Consider the following 13082-nt stretch of genomic DNA (forward strand, 5'->3'; position numbering starts at 1 on the left):
GCACTTTCTGTGCCACAACACTGGCCTCTGATGTTGCAATAGTGACTGTACACTCTGTCATGCCACAACAGAGTGCTTGTCATGATGATACTGTCTCTGCCTATTAGAAAAGTGGAGATTTACAGTCAAGGAGCAGGTGCCTGTGCAAAATGAGCATCACCAGGAGAAACATTCCTGAGAGTGGACATCAAAGTCAGGAACGGATCACGTTCAGCACAGAGTGTGTGGGCATATCAGGGACATCAGTAAGGGAGGGAGAGCAGGACAGCACCTCTGTCTAGAAGGCTTAGAGAAGTCTAACTAACATTTGATCAAGTACAGGGTCCTTGCCGTTGTGTGCCAGGTGCGTGACTCTCTTAGCATGTGTGAATATCGAATGCCTCAATTTGAAGCAGCAATCCTAGTTATGTGAGTTTTGGAAGGTCCTTACACAGCAAAGGTTTGTCCCTCTTTTGTCTTGGCCTGTTGGTCTGGGCGAGCACCTGACTTTCTCACTGGCTTCCTAGGTTGAATTTGAACAAAGAAAAAGCACAGTTCTTTTGGCACAGGTCCTCTTTCCACAAGAGTTTCAATAAAACATGATCTACCCTCTGGCTTCAGCATTTATCATTGTTAATATTTTTACATAGAAAACCAACAGAATGTTGTAAACTCCAGAGGCTTACTGCAGCTTCCACATGCTCAAAGGTAAATCCAACATTTAGTTTCTCCTCCACGAGAAAATCAAGCAGGATTACCTTAGCAAAACTATGTTCTCTAATCCTCCAGGCTGTATATGTTATCTCATCTTCTTGAATCTGTAAGTGAATTTAAATAGGAAATGACGATGACAGGAATGCAATGCTACCAAAGCTTGTCTTCCATAACCTGGATCGAGTCTTAATAGAGTTAGGGAAGAGAGGAGGGACTAAACCCCTTTGTTGAGCTGCCTGAGCACTGCTCATGGCAACTCTCCTTAGACTTCCTCCACAAAGACGCTGAGATAAAGAACCAAATGTACAGGTTTTGTTTCTTTTTTATTCATATAGCTGTCATGTTCTATATTTCGGAATGTCATTTATTCCCAATTACAGAAGAACAATGGCATCTTTTGAAGCTGAGTTTGCAGAAGCAGCAACGAAGACAGGTAGGTTTCAAGACATGCATGTTTAAAGTAAAATATTCCATATTACTTTCTCTTTACAGGAAGAGATTAAGCCATATTATTTCACTCTTTCACAATGGGAACTCCCAGGTTACATTTGATACTAAATATGCGTACTTGGTTTTCTGTCACATTTATGACATTTTGCCAAGGAATGATGGAGTCTGTCAATCAGAAAGCAAACATTGGGAAAAGACGTGTGTGTGTCTGTGTGTGTGTGTGTGTGTGTGTGTATATTCCTTGTCGATGCTAAATTAAAGATGGGCAATTGTTAGTGCAATGATAAATTTTTGTTTGAATTACTTCTATAAATAAATATTGAGGTGGAGAATACCATTACAATCCTACAACAAAATGTATCTGACACTGTCAGCTTGGGAGAAAAACAGATACTAATCAGTAGAGAAAACCATAGAGGTACCACCAGATGCAAAATTCCAAATCCCAAAAAGTGCTATTTCTTGTAAATTTTCATAACATGATTCCTATTAGAAGTTTTATTCAAATGCTAATGTCATTTCTCAGGTGTTTGTGAGAGATAATGAGAACAATCACTACTCAGTGAATATTTACCACATCCTACACACACTATCAGGTGTTTTGCTGATGTAATACATTTGCTTCCACCAATCTATGTTGTTCATAATATTATTTTTAAACTGCAGATACAAATATGTCATAGTATTACAGATGAAAAATTTAGCCAGGGCGACACAACAGCCAGATGCAAAGCCAAGATTTTAGCTTATGTCTAAGTGACTCTTGAGCAATCTCTTCCAATTATTGAGAGAATATTAATAGTTATGACTCTACGCTGATTCAACTTCTGTTAACCAAATTATGGGCTACCTGATAGAACACCTCATTACTTTATCCTTGAAGCATTTTTGCTTTTGGTTTTGTTTCTGCCTTTTTTAGCTTCTGCAGGAGCTAGTTTAAAGTGAAGCAAGCAAAGAAAGAAAGAATGGCTAGTGCTTTGCATCCAAGATGGAAGGCAAATCTCTTACTATCCATTTATCAAAAAGTGCTGCAGTCAAAGCATCCAATTTGAAACCATAAGAATGAACCAGTGAACAAAATTGTGACCTGGAAGCGTTGTGCTACCTATAATGATGCTAAGACACTGTTGATGCTTTGGGAAGACAAATGTGACAGAACAGAACAATTTATTCACCCAACTTAAGCATGACATTAGACCAAGTCAAGAAACCAATCTCATATGTTTGCTCTATGTTGCTGATTTTAACATGTAGCTTTGAAGATGTATTTATTTTTATGTGAATCAAAGATTTTACAGAGTGAGAGGAAGAGAAAGAGAGAAAATCTTCCACCTGCTGGTTCACTACCCAAATGGCCATAATGGCCAGACCTGGGACAACACAAAGCCAGGAGCCAAGATCGTCTGAGTCTCCCCTGCATGTATGCAGGATCCCAAGAACTTGGGCAATCCTCTGCTGCTTTCCCAAGCTATAGGCAGAGAGCTGGATCAAAAGTGGAATAGCCAGACCCATATGTGGAAGAACCAGTGCCCATTTGGACTGCCTGTGCTGCAGGATAGATCAGCCTGATTCACACGCCCCCCACCCCCAACCCCAGAAACTTTTGTAGTTTTTAATCACTGCTGCATATTTAGCACTCTAGTACACATCCACTAAACATCTGAATAATAGATACTTCAGTATTTATTTGCAACAGCATCCTAAGTGACTGATTTTTTAGTAAGATGTATTTTATTTATTTGAAAGATGATTACAAAGCATGTGACGGGGGAAGAGAAAGAGGGGATTTGTCTTCTGGTTTACTGCTTAAATGGCTGCAACGACGAAGGCTGGGAAAGAATGAACCCAGGAGCCAGGAGTTTCATCTGGGTCTCCCATGTTGGTGTAGAAATCCAAACACTTACACCATCTTCTACCACTTTCCAGGCAGAGTTAACAGGCAGCAGAAACTGGAACCAGTGTCCACAAGGGATGCCATTGTCACAGGAGTTGACTTCACATGTGGCTTAACCATGTTGGCCTCCAGATGGGCATTTTCGAAGATGAAGAGGACATCACTACATTTTAATTTCAGATCAAAATTCTCACCAGTAATGGAAAATAAATTTTAGCATTCTGAGAAGTATTGATATTGAGATATTCACAGTTTTTGAAAAGAGGTCTGCAGTTAAGATTTAAGGACCTTGGGACCTTGGGACCTTGTTCCAGTTCTGTGCCATTTCTTTCCACATAGAGCCAGATAATTGTCAGCAATAGCTATTACAAAATGGTTATTAGTCCCCATAGACATGCTATATTATTATTTCTCATATGTTGGGAAAATACCAAAATGATGACTCTTTAATCAGAATTAGACACTAAAGCCCAGTAGGCCAAGTAATTTTTCCTTGGCATCATGGTTAATCGATGTACATCTGATGGTACACTTGCCCATAGACAAATATAAATGGAATTAGCAGTTTCTAACTGCCTAGTTCTATGTTGTCTCAGGATGGCTATGCAATCAGTGATTCTTAATAAAATCAAGCCTAGTTCCTTGCTTGCTTCAGATACTGGAGTAGCTCTTTCTTCTTTCGAAAGAATTCCTACAGTCCAAACACAACTTATATATTTTCATGGGTCTTGTACTCATAGTATTTTTTTGGATGGGGGGGTTAATTCTATAACTGTGATACACATTTTCCTTAAACTGTCCTTGATTTTAAGAGAACAAATGAGGATGCACTCTATGTCAAACGCAACAAATCAAAAACAAACAAACCAACCTAGCTAAAAGGTTCAATGATTTAAATTGGGCATTTGATTTTTTAAAACAATATGAGAGAACCTACAGCTATTGAAGGTTAAAAGAAATAGAATCTTCTACTGCCTTTGCTTGAACCCCTTTTTCTGAATCTATACTTCTACTCCATAAATCTCACTAAAAGACATATAAAATATCTCCTTGCTTTGAAAAATTTCATTGAAGTACTCCATAAATCATGCAATAAAGACCAGTTGTAGATGCTATGGCTTAAAATTACCAACAATGCATACCTCAGACATGGGGAATGGCGTGAAAAGAAAAACAAGGATGGTGTATTTTAAAATGTGTTGCAGAAAAACAGTATAAGCTGGTGGATTACTCCTTGAAAACTAACTTGGGATTTTATCCTATGCTTTTATGGATGACTGGAAATTTATCTTAAAGTTTTATTTTGTTTGCGTTTTAGCTGCCTTTCCTCTAAGGATGTGTGAGTAATTTACAGGCAATCAAGAAAATAAGCATATATTCATATACAGTCATATTATTTAAGAAAACTAATGACCTAATTCAAAATAGTATATTTTTCATATTCCAAAAATAGCACTTTATTACACTACTAATGTATAGAACAAATAGTAGTAACTTGCCTGTTTCTGCTTCACTTCTTATCAGCAATGAATTTAAACACAAGCTGTATTAAAACCTGTGGTACAACTGTAGAGTAACCCTTTGAAAGTGTGAGATTTGTGTTTTAGGTTTATTTATGAGATAGTGTAGTATACTATACAATTTTTATTTTTACTGTAGAACCACTAACCTAACTCATTAGGAAGATCATTGCGGAAGCCCAAAACCTAGAAATGAAAATAACACTAGTATGAATTACAATTCCAAATGGAAAGGCACGCAAAAGAAATTCAAGGAAATGTCATCCTAAAGAAACTTGTCTTGGGATAATGAGTTCAACTCTCAGTTGTCTTAGAATTTGAAGAGAGCCCCTTGAGGCTTTCCATGGCTACCTCTCAGGATAAGATGAAACACCTGTGAAATAAGGCAAGGTACATTCACATTCATAGGAGACGTATGGGTATTAATAATAGGTTCATATCCTTTTTTAAACTCAAATACATAACGATAAATAGAAAATATAGAGATGTCTTAACAAATATCTCTATATTGTAGAATTAGGAAAGTAGAAAAGCTACAAATTAATTAATACCTATATAAGAATAATTTGGATTTTAGTTATGTGTTGCTATTATTACCTATAGAATAATAAAAACACTTGAGTTTATTTTAATTTTCTTATTGAGATTGCCCATAGAAATAAAAAAAAAATGGGATTCCTCTTGTTTAATTATTTGGGGGAATACTTGTAAGACTATTTTTGCATTTGGTAAAAATAATTTGGAATTCTATTAGAAAAATCTAGGCTTTTGATAAAAATAAATATACCTGCTGCAAAGTGAACAAAGATACATGTGATTTACAGCAGAAACACACACTAATAATAACAGTAACAATGTGATTTCTTTTTATTTTTTTATTTTATTTTTCATGATACAGTTCTTTATACTCAAGGATTTCCCTTCAACCCTTCCCCATGCCCTCACTATTTCCCCTGTATTTAACAACAGTTTAGACCCTCAACACCAATCACAATCTCATCATTCTGCTACTTAGTTGTATCCTGACATTGTAGGTATAGACAACAGCAGAAAGTCTAACATTCTGTTGTCAAGATATATTTAATAGTTTTATTGGGAGTCATCCTTTTACTCAGAAGTGCATCTACAGTGTATCTCCACTTTATGGTGTACTTGCTTTCATTACAGATCCTTTAGCCAATTATAACCTACATGTGGCGTTGCCTCATTGTTCATCTGTCTACTTCCTGCAATGCTTGTATCCCAAATTGTCCCTGAGTTGGAATTCCAGCTGTTCCACTTCCTATCTAGCTCCAGCTAATTCATTTTGAAAAATGTGCAAATATGGCCAATCACATGGGTTCCTGTCCCTATGTGAGAGACCCAATTGGAGTTCCACGCTTCTTGTTTTTGTTTGTCCTAACCCAAGCATTTACAAACATTTAGGGAATGAACCAGTGATAAAAGATCTTCCTATCTCTCTATCAAACATTGTAACTTTGTCTTTCAAACAAATGGAAATAAATGTAAAAATAATTCAGATTTAAAAGAATACCGCTCGGGAGAAAAATAGAGATGACAAATAAATTTATAGATCCAAAAAAGTCACATTGAGCTCTTCAAAACTGAGATGAAATACTGCTGTGGAAAATCTCAGGTGATCCAATGGTAGCCAATGTGTGTCCCAAGGCCCAGTGATTTACTTTCTATATTGACATAAGAAAAAAAAAAAACTAAAGGCCAAATAATAAATCAACATATAGCAAAAATCATTAGAAAGAACTGTGACATTGTTTGCAGCAATATCTGAGAGAAACAAAGAATCGGAGAATTCTCGTGCAGAGAAGTATTCTGTGTGGATGAGCATGTCCATTTGTTGAGCAAAATGTGATTCAAAAAGTGACCTTCAAAGAAGATATCATGTTATTGGGTATCTTTCCTTCCAATATCGTATCGTATTCAGCTCTTTTTTTAAAAAAACTCTATTGTAAACATTAGAGATATTTAATTTATAGCATAAAAATGGAAATCACTTAAATAACTAATTCCGTTGTAAAGGTAAGTAAAAATAAGACAAAATGAGCAATAATGACCACGTGGATGCTGAGCTCACGTAAGTGAGCTCTTGCTTGTATTTTGTGTGTGCAGAGGACAGTAACAACAGAATTCCTGTTTAATAAAGTAGATTTTCCTGAGATTACGTGGAGATACATTAGTGCCTGTTATCATTTCTGAGGCTTCTACATTCCATGTACCAGGATTTTCAATAGACCCATTTACTCTAGTCTGACAATCAAACTAGATTGTACTGATTATTTCCCCATATATTATTTGCGAACTTAAAAACAAGAAGTAAGTTGTGTTGTGGCACACCAGCATCCCATATGCGATTGTCAGTTCATGTTCTGCCTCTACTCCCGCTTGCTGACAACGCACTTCCAGTAGAGTTCTTGGCTTCTGAGTTCAGGTTGACACTCTGGTGTAGCCAATTAAACTTGGATCTGCCAGCTCTTTGCTAACACTTCTGAGAAAGCAACACAGGATTTTCCAGGTGCTTGGGCCGTGCACTCACGTGGGAGATCCTGACAAAGCATGTGTTTCCTGATTTGGCACAGGTCCCAACCAAGGCTCGTGGCCACTGGGGAAATAAGGAGCGGATAGAACAATCTCTCCATCTGTAACTCTGTTTTTCAAACAAACAAACATAAATCTTTAAGACACAGATCTCTCCTGCTTTATCTTTCTTCCCTCTCTGTTACTTTGGCTTTCAAATTCTCACATGCCTTTGGGAAACAACCAGACATCCAGGGATATTAATGTCAGTGCTGATATTGTAGTAATACAAGCTATAACAGATATATAGATATAAACTGCCTTCAAGAAATTCACTGTGTGGTGAGAGAAACAATCTTGAATGAAAACGACAGGAAAATATGTACGGATAACTGAAACTACACCAGGCTGAACAGAAACAAGGGTGGTTAATTCTGTAAGTATAAAGAAAAAGTTCAGAGAAGACAATAGAAGAACATATTAGTAGACAGTTCCATAGATAATACTAACATGGTAGAAAATACAACATAGAGGCAATTGAATGCTTTCCCCATTTTAGTGCAGCAGATTCCAATAATAATTCAGAAATTTTTTTTTAACATTTTCTTCATTTGGCGTTGAAGCCACAGAGGCACAGAACAATGAAGCATACATCACTTTTGAAAGGAACCATGAGGAGTAGAATTCCACTAGCCAGTCAGGGTCTTACATTGCATTGCTCTGCACAGAATCGGAAAGGGAATGTAGCTAAAAGCAGCAAATTCAAATGAAAACAAGAATTTTCAGATGTCAGCATAGTCGCTCAATCACTCTCCAGACTCAGACACACTTGGCAGTGAGCAGACATCATTTGTAGTGAATGTTGCCATTTACTATCTACCTAAAAGTTGGAGACGGTATGCCAAAAAATTGTGACTTCCCATTTTTATTTTTAATTAGAATGATGCTAGTGATGCTAACTACAGAGAGAAAAGCTGGTTAGCTGTGCAGGCCTTGAGATTAACATGTCTCTTTGGTTCTTGAGCTATTTCAGAATAGTGTTGGGTCTGTCTCCACAGCATGGGTAACTAGGCCTCCACCTGCACTGCTGACGCCCCTTGTGAGCACTGGCTCACATCCATGCTTCCCCACTTCCCAGCTAGCTCCCTATATTGTGCCTGGGGACACATCAGGAATTGGTGCAAGTCCACGATTCCCTCTATGCTTGCAGGAGACCCAGAGGAATCTCCTGGGTCTGGACTTCAGACCAGTTCAGCGTTAGCCGTTGCAGCCATAGTTTCTCTCTGCTAAAAGTAGTATTATGTGACCTGTCCAAAATATTATTTTTTTTCCTTTTAAAGTGCTTATTTGGGTCCAGCAATATTGTTCAATGGCTAAATCCTTACTTACAAGTGCCAGGATTGCATTTGGGTGCTAGTTCATGTCCTGGCTGCTCCTCTTCCCATCTCTCTTCCTGCTTTCGCCCTTGGAAAGTAGTAGAAGGTGACCCAAAATCTTAGGACTCCGCACCTGTGTGGGAGAACTGGAAGCTCCTGGCTCTTGGCTCCTGGATTTGGACTGGCTCAACGTTGACCATTCCAGCCATTTAGGGAGTGAACTAGCAGACAGGAGATTTTTTTTTCTCTCTCTCCATAAAATCTATTTGCCTTTTCAAGTAGAATAAGTAAATCTTTAAAATTTTTCATTTTTTTTGAAAGCAGAATAGAAAAAATAGAGTTAGTGGAAGAGATAGATCCACTGCTCACCCTTTCATCCCCAAATGAGCGCAACCAATCAGAACTGGGTCAGCCATCAGCCAGCAACCAGGGACTCAGTCCAGGCCTCGCTTATTGGTAACAGGGACTCAAATACCTGAGCCATTCCTGCCTTCTTCTGAAGGTGCATGTTACAAGAAGGTGGCACTGGGACCAAATTGGACTACATTCTAAGCACTTCAATGTTGGATGTGGACAGTCCAACCAGTGTCTCAAATGCTCTGACCCCTGCACCTCTGCTCACATGACCCATTGTGACACAAAGGTTCCTGTTTCAGATTCTGAGCCAAAACTAAGCACATAGTCACGTATGTCCTGGAAAGCATTTCTGACTTACTGTTCCTGAATCTTTTGGGAGTAATGTGAGAGAGTTAACTAATTTGAAGTTCAACATCACAAAAGCAACAGTTTAAAATGTACTCAGTTTATAGTAATTTATAAATGTTTAGGCAGGGAGATATTCTTAGTCGTTTTCACTATAACAAAGTACCAAGGACAGGACAATTGGTTAGGAATCAGAATATATCTCCCAAATGTTGGAGGCTGGGAAGTTGAAGAAGGGTGAAGATGCCAGAAGATTCTGTTACATAGTGAGGGTGATTCATTTTACTGCCTCATCTTTCAGTGGGGAGAGGCTCTGTGTACTCAGAAGTACAAGGCGAAAGATCAAGTTAGTCAAATGCTGTACTAAAAGTCTTATGATCTCTGAAATAGATTTAATTTTGTTCCTGGGCCTGGCATGATGGCTCAGTGACTAATTCTTACCTTGCAAGAATAGGAATCCCATATAGATGCCAGTTTGTGTCCTGACTGCTCCACTTCCCACCCAGCTCCCTGCTTATAGCCTGGGAAAGCAAAAGAACATTGTCCAAAGCCTTAGGACTTTATACTCGTCTGGGAGACAGGGAAGAAGTGTCTGGCTCCTGGCCTCAGTTCAGCTCAGCTTAAGCCATAGCAGCCACTTGAGAAGTGAACCAGTAAATGGAAGATCTTTGTCTCTCTTTCTTTCTGTAGATTTGCCTTTCCAATAAAAATAGATGAACTTTTAGATTTACATTACATTGCATTTCACGTTCATGCTTTATGTGTAAGTGGGATGAATACAATCTAAATTTGAACTGTACCTGTAACTTTTCCTAATAAGCCAAAGCATGCAACAACATACCACTTGCCACGGATGGTTAACTTTAGAAATCTATTCTCAACAAGCTTGTCCCTGTTTTCTAAGAAGATAGCTTCTTCATCTTTAGCTGTGAACATCACTGTTGACATCAAAGAGATTCTGTTTCTAAGAATTGGTCCAAAACAGGTTTCAACAGAATCCCAAGCCTCAGTGAGTGACGTTTACAGAGCTTAGGAAATCAAGCTCACAGTTACCCCTGAAATAAGTGGTGCAGTGAAAAGTAGTGAATACTTTCAAGAGATCATGTAAAGAAGTGTGAGGTGGGCAGATCTTTCCCATCTCTTGTTTCATGTCATGTTATTTTTACTGCGATGGAAAGAGTTTACCATTTCGTAAGTCAAGCTATGTTACATTGCATCTATGTTACATTGCATCATCCTGCTTAACAGTTCGCTCTCTTGTACATGCGTGAAATGGTTTTTAACTCCCTGTTAAGATCACTGATTTGGGATTTAAATTAACATAGAAAGTAAGTCATATCTGTTCACATTCTCTGTATCTTCTTATATTTGAAATATAGTTCACACTACTCAGAAATCTGTTTTATCTTTATTTATTCTGTAAAACTTATGTAATCTCTTCCTTCTTTAAAAGTTTTGTGATACTAAACAAATATTTAACTTTCTTATGAAAGAAAAACATTATATCAGTATATAATATAGATTTATCATTAATAATGCTATTAACTATCTTTGTGTTAAATTATGTTAGGCATGGCTCTGCAAGTAGGTTTTGTGTGTAAAACATTATGAAATGTGTATCATTTATAGTGCTAAGAATGATGGAGAGAGGAAAAAGCTCTACAGCAGGATAATCCAAAGTATAATATTCTAAAATATTGAATCCAATGGAAATATTGAGTTTGTATAAATTCCAACAAGCAATTGGAGAAGCTAATTTGCTGTTGATGCAATGCCATTTAGCTTCTATTTAAAATAGAATTTAATACAAGTGAATTAATAGATAAGTATTTTAAGTTGCAGTGCAGAAATTCTTTCTACCAACAGCATCTAGTTGAAAAGGATTAAGCAATTTTGATTCTGGAGGAAGAAGTGGAACGCTATCGTTTATACAAATAACAGCCAAAAGTGAAAACAGTATTTGGTTGTAAGCCACATCTTTGAATCATCTCATTGTATTTCCCCCTATGGGCAGAAATCTCCAGGTGTTTGCTGAAACAAATATGAAATGAAAAGAAAAGCAAATTCAGTTATTTTCACTCAGCCAATGAAATTAGCATGATGGAAATGTTCAGGAACAGGTATAATTAGAAACAACAGATGCGTTTTTATCTATTGAATTGCCAGGTTGTAATCATAGAAACAATCACAATGTCTTAAAAAGTCATATCATTCTAGATCATTAAAATTATATATTATATTTTTATGTATAACAAAAGAAATAATTAAAGTGAAGAAACAACCAACAGAATAGGAGAAAATCTTTGCACACTACACAAAAGGTATGGGACCTTTATCCAGGATTTACAGACAGGTTCAGGAACTCAAGAACACCAAACACAAACAACCCAGTGAAGAACAGGTGAAGGAAACGACAAGATATTTTTCAAAAGAATAATTCAAATGGCTAATAGGGATATGGAAAAATGCTCAGAATCCCCAACTTTCAAGGAAATACAAATAAAAACCACACTGAGACTCCCTGTAACTCCAGTGAGATTGAACTGCATTCCGAACTGTACTAACAACACTTGCTGCTGTGGGTGTGGGAGACAAGTACTCTGCCTCACTGTTGGTGTGTCATTTTTTATTTGCCAAGCTATTTCCCCAAATGACACAATCACTGGATTTAGACAGTCTGTAAAAAGATGAGCTGGAGCTTACTGTTGAGAAGGATGGAAAGAGTTGCATTGCTTATTACTACTCACTCTCATTGCACGATAAGTGCAGTTATCCCAAGTGTCTCAGATATTCTTGCTTTAGGGCAGGCACTTGTTGTTGCAGTCCCTGTCTCTGCACATCTCCTTTGAATATCTACCCAGTATCCCTAATCCCAGTGCCCCGAACTACTCTTCCTTTTTCCCTGAGACATTTAGTTTGGCTTACTAATGAGCCTTCAAATTGCATTCGTCAGGCCCATTTCAATGGTCAAGCAAATCCTTTGTGAGCTTTGGGGAGAAATTTTCCGTGAAGAGTGTTCTATCCCAGAACCATTGTAGTCCACCTTTAAGTTCCTGGTTCTGCTTCCCCTGCTATTGAAGTCACACAGCTTTCCCACAGGGGCACCTACTGCAACAAGCAACCGCATAACATCCCGCAGTGAAAAGCATTTGTTCTTGCACAAGATCAGAATGTGAGGAGGTCTGAATGGCTCCTTCAGGGAAAATGGTAAAGAAAATTGGCTGCTTTCTGAAAATGAGGAGTGTGATTCCGAGTGGGCTGCTTTACAAATGACTGTTGATGATTATTAACTGAAAAATAAGCTGCTCCAGGAAATGTCCGTGTGACCTAAAACTTTCAGACAGAAAACTACATTGCCAAGTGCCTGGAGTCAGAAAGAGTCACAACAATGAGCATTATTGGCTTCCATAGCGACTTTGGTTCTGAAACACAGTGGCACAAGTCTCTACACACTAACCTTGAAGATCCCTGTGAAGGAAGTGTTAGATCCAACCTGCAGAAGATTCCTCTGCTAGTGAACTTGGTTGAAGTTTCTAAAGGATAGAAGATGGTTTCTAAGTGTCTTTAAAAAGCCATCTACATTTTGAGAAATTAACAGAATGAGCAGTGGATAATTAAATCTATCTACTCAGTTTTTAAAACTCACAACAGACTCTGGGTATTTGCTAAGCATTTATTCTGTTGAACTCTGTGCAGTGTAATTCTTCCCCAGGTCAGTGTGCCTTTGGGGAAACATGTTACTACTGTCTTCTCTCTCCTTTGTCTGCTTGTTCCTCCTCTTGACCCAGTTTCTAGGGTCACATACATATTTGTGGTGGTACGGTTACCTATGACAAGCTGACAAGAACAATTGTGGATTATTGTGTTTTCCTAAAGAATAATTGTCATTTAGTAATACACTGACAAGCTTATAAA

Source organism: Ochotona princeps, chromosome 7, assembly GCF_030435755.1.
Source record: "Ochotona princeps isolate mOchPri1 chromosome 7, mOchPri1.hap1, whole genome shotgun sequence".
NCBI classification, from domain to species: domain Eukaryota; kingdom Metazoa; phylum Chordata; class Mammalia; order Lagomorpha; family Ochotonidae; genus Ochotona; species Ochotona princeps.